The sequence below is a fragment of the Anneissia japonica genome, unplaced genomic scaffold (genome assembly GCF_011630105.1).
Source record: "Anneissia japonica isolate Jap-2015-1 unplaced genomic scaffold, ASM1163010v1 scaffold287712_len2945570_cov188, whole genome shotgun sequence".
Taxonomy (NCBI): Eukaryota; Metazoa; Echinodermata; class Crinoidea; order Comatulida; family Comatulidae; genus Anneissia; species Anneissia japonica.
The window spans coordinates 1,686,994-1,691,450 of NW_022704401.1; positions in this window are offsets into that span (position 1 = coordinate 1,686,994).

The following is a 4,457-nucleotide window of genomic DNA, read 5'->3' on the forward strand; positions in this document are numbered from 1 at the left end:
TGATGAGTGAATATATAAAATACAGGCCTATAAACAGGTGGATAAATAATATAACATAATATTAATAGAAAAGCTTATAATATTTATTAAATCTGTCAAAAAGGAAAAAATACCATCTTTTCAATTTAATTTTCTCCTCTACTAAAACAAAATGAAAAACACAGCGCCTCATATTACGAAATAATACACTATGATATTGTAGATGATGGCAAAATGATAATATTGATATAGTAACGAAAATGAATTTTTTCTTCTTTTTTTTATAATTAGGCCATGGAATTGCCTTTAGGGCACTGTCGATCTTTAATTCATATTGGGCTTTTTTTTGTCCGAAAGTCCATAATTTGAATATTACAACGTAATTAAAATGAATAAAATGAAATAATTTATATTTACATAATAAATATAAATATTAATAAGAACCTTTGAACAAAGAATATATGTATTAACAATTAGATATATGTATTTAAGCTAATTACTTCAGATCGTTAAAAAATATTTTATTGCTTGGTTGTATTTAATTGTTATTTCTCAGTTGTATTAAGTGCAACGGTATCGATTAATTAATCATTGAATAACTACATTCGAAATATAGTTTTGTATTTTTAAGTTAAGTGCATATTCTTTTTTATGAAAGCATTAGAACCCAAATTCCATGTGGACCGAATGCGGCACTATGACGATACATCGATCTTTTATCTTCGTATCCTGTAATCTTGCTTAACAAAACATTAACATAATTTCATCGCGTACGGATGGTACGGTATATTAGTGTGCCCATATTAATAGGCCTATATTTTTAACAAATGTTACCGGAGTGCTCATTATTTCAAAATTAATAATAATAATATTAATAATAATAATAATAATAATAATAATAATAATAATAATAATAATAATAATAAATACAATAATAGGCCTAGGCCTAATACGTATTAAATACCGTAAATAGGCTTTAAGTAATAAAAAAAAAATCAATAATAAGCCTAATATTAATATTATTTAATATGTACCGGTAACTTTAATAAATAGACGTAAACATAGTTATATTAATAATATAAATATAATATAAAGGATAAAACATACATATCAACAATGCATGGCCTATAAAAACCTATTGCAATACCAAGTTAATCTCAGAGTTATATGTTAATGAAATATTATATGATAATGGTAAACTTTAGTAATGATAGTGATAATAAATTAATAATAACAATAGTTAGGCATATGATAATATTTAGACATATTTAATATTTATATATAACTTTAGCTGTCGTAAATAAAAACACAAGAAAGTGAGTAACCTATTGCCAATACACTGTCTTGATATTGTATTTTAAGATCCAATAAGATAATAATATATCGACTTATGAAAAAAAGTATAACTTTCATTAACAAAATAACAAAGCAAATCTATACCGTACTATACACAAAAAAAAATGATTACGAAGTCACATAGAAAAATAGACATTTTTTTGTAAATTTATCTTAACAATTCTTTAAGGCCAATGACCGTCTAATCCAAAATGTATTTAAAGTCCAACAAAGTTACAATACAATAAAAATAAATATTGTAGTACAGAGGAATATAGCCTACTTTTTTGATGACGATTGTTAATAGAAATTTGGCGTATCGTGGTAAAACTATGAACAACGAGAGTGCGTACGGTATTAGATATAGGCCTATGTCAAAATAATGCAGGCATATTTTTTATGCTTTATTACTTTCATTAAAGTGCATCCTTTTATTGATTAGCAATATCTCTTCATTCAAATAAAATTCAGTTCATGACACTGATTTGGGAATAATTATAATTTAAAAAGTATGTATATTTTAACACCAATAGTGTATGATAAAAGAACTTTGAAAATCTGATACAATGCAAATTGTCGGCGTATGTGTCTATAGATCACAGTGGGTTTTTGTTGAAAACTAGTGTCAAAGTTAAAGTGCAATTCACTTCATTGACTGAATTGATACAAAAGAAATCGTTTTCATGATGGACCACCATATGCAAATAAATTCAGTAGTTATAATATTTCCAATTTATATACTTATATATACGGTAGTCTACGATTTCCGATACCTTACTGTAAAGAATGCAATAAAAGTATACATTGGACGTTTTTTATTTGTTCCATGTTTTTTTGGTTTTTTTTTTAATTGTAAACATATTTTACAATTAGGCCTATGTACATTTTTCCGAGTATGACAACTGTATTTTATGTGATAATAAATATAAGTAAATTCCAGAATGATGACAGAATTCGATAGGGGTATATTTGAATATGTAAATCCATATTTAATATAGGAATACATAAACTATAAGCACGGAGCCAGCATGTCGCAATGAAAATCGATCTGCGAGTTTTATTGTCTCGCGGCGCGTTACCTCTCCGAACAACCAAATCATTTTGGCATTTTGTATAATTATGTTATTGCTATGTTATTCAAAACAGTTAGATTAGTAACGATATTATCGTTTCGAATACACTGACCGTAAGGTTGTGCTCGGATGTATGCCACTTGAGTGCAAAATAAACGTACGGCATCACAGAGCGGCGTCGGAAGAAGAACTATTTTCTTCATTTTTTTTAATGGGGAATGATCCACAACCCTAGAGTGCAATCAATAAAAGTAAAATATCACTGCGCTGAGATTTGAATGAGTGAAAGTGGATCTAATTCTGAGTATTTTGTTTTATGTTAGGATGCAGTTATCAGAAAGATTCGCGTCTCATCTCCATCGTGTAGCATTCTTGGCTATTGATTTTATTGTGAAACGAGCACCCAGGGAGTAATATAGAAGCTGAAATTTAAAATTACGCAGACGTTTTCAGTAGGTGAAATTTCTTCAACGAGTCTTGAGAGACCGGGCAAAATTAACTGCATAATCAAGATTCATACAATTCCTTCCCGCCAACGGTTTCGCAAAGATTTTCGAGCGGCTTAATAAATCATACATGTCTTAGAAACCTGATGTGTTGACACGCGCCACGACACTCTCTGATTGATAGAACTCTTGCGCGATAACTTGTAAGATGGATGATTTTTACCGCGGCCCTTATGCATCAAATCACGTGACATCTTCCATCCGTCATTATTTCGTTGACATAAACCCAGTTGAAGCTTCAGTAGATTAATCATTGATGTCCATCAACGATGATGTGAAAATAGACATGAGCATGAATACACTGTGTGTTATTATCGACTCCGCCACTTTAATATGATAAAATCATTAATATACCATAAAATATAATTAATTATTAATTATTTAACAATTGAGATATTGCCTGATAAAAGGTATTACAATGATAGATGGCATTATAACGGCTTAGTGCCATGGCTGCTAAAATGTATTTTAACTTCCTGCTAACTCGGGTGTATGCAGTACTCTGATACTCACAATTCCAACTAAAATATTTTTTTCTTACACTTTTAAAAAGATAAAGTAAGTTGTCAACATACAGTGATCGAAGTAATATACAGCCAGATCGAAGTAATATAATACATTTTTTAATGCTTTACATATTTTATAGGCCTACTGGGGCCTACGAACAACTTTTTTTTTTCGTTTAGCCAGTCAAGTTGAAGCCGGGAACTCACTGAGCCCGGCGGTCATCGGCCGACGGAATTCTATGAAAAGCTTACGCCACGACGCGCGCGGAACGGGGTATTTAATGACGATCCGTTCAAACTGACACCGAAAATCAGCAGACGGCGTCGAGTCCTCTAGCGCTCACAGAGAGTGGAGTTGGATTGGTACGACGCAGTGAGTGCCCGGTTATCGAGGCCCCAAGCAATGGACATGGTAGGCCTATTATAATGCGCCTATAAATTGACGGGAAAATATCTTTCGCGTTCTAATTTTCAATTGGAAGCTAATGTCAATAGCTTTCTTAAATACCGTATTATGCCTATATATTTAGCATGAGCTGGGCCAAAGACTACTAGGCCTAGGCCTATATTTCAATTTGTTTGGTAGTCGTGCATGGTCATTATCTTTTTCTCTCCCCTGGTATAGCGCCTGGTTTTGGCTTTAATCTCTTTGGTTTATAATCCCTTCTATGTTTTCTTTAATTTGTAATTTTTTTTTTTAAGTTTTAAAAAAGTTCGTTTTACTATATTTATATAGGCGTATATATTCTTGTTGTGCAAACATTTTGCTACAATTTATGGTGGCTAATTTCCTTACTTTATTGTTTAATTTCCAAGGACATTATTATTTGAATTTCGTGTTTGCTTTGTGAAATCGGAAACCAATCTACATTGTTACAAAACCACGAATTTACACACGTAGCACTTGTGGATTGTTCATGAATATTCATATAGAAGTTCAGCAACATAATGATCGATACGACTGTCACCAAGTTAGCAAACAAAACAGATCTAGCGAAAGGGAAACGCAGACAAGAATCGGATGAACAAACGGGCAAAATAATCCCCAGTAAACGAAA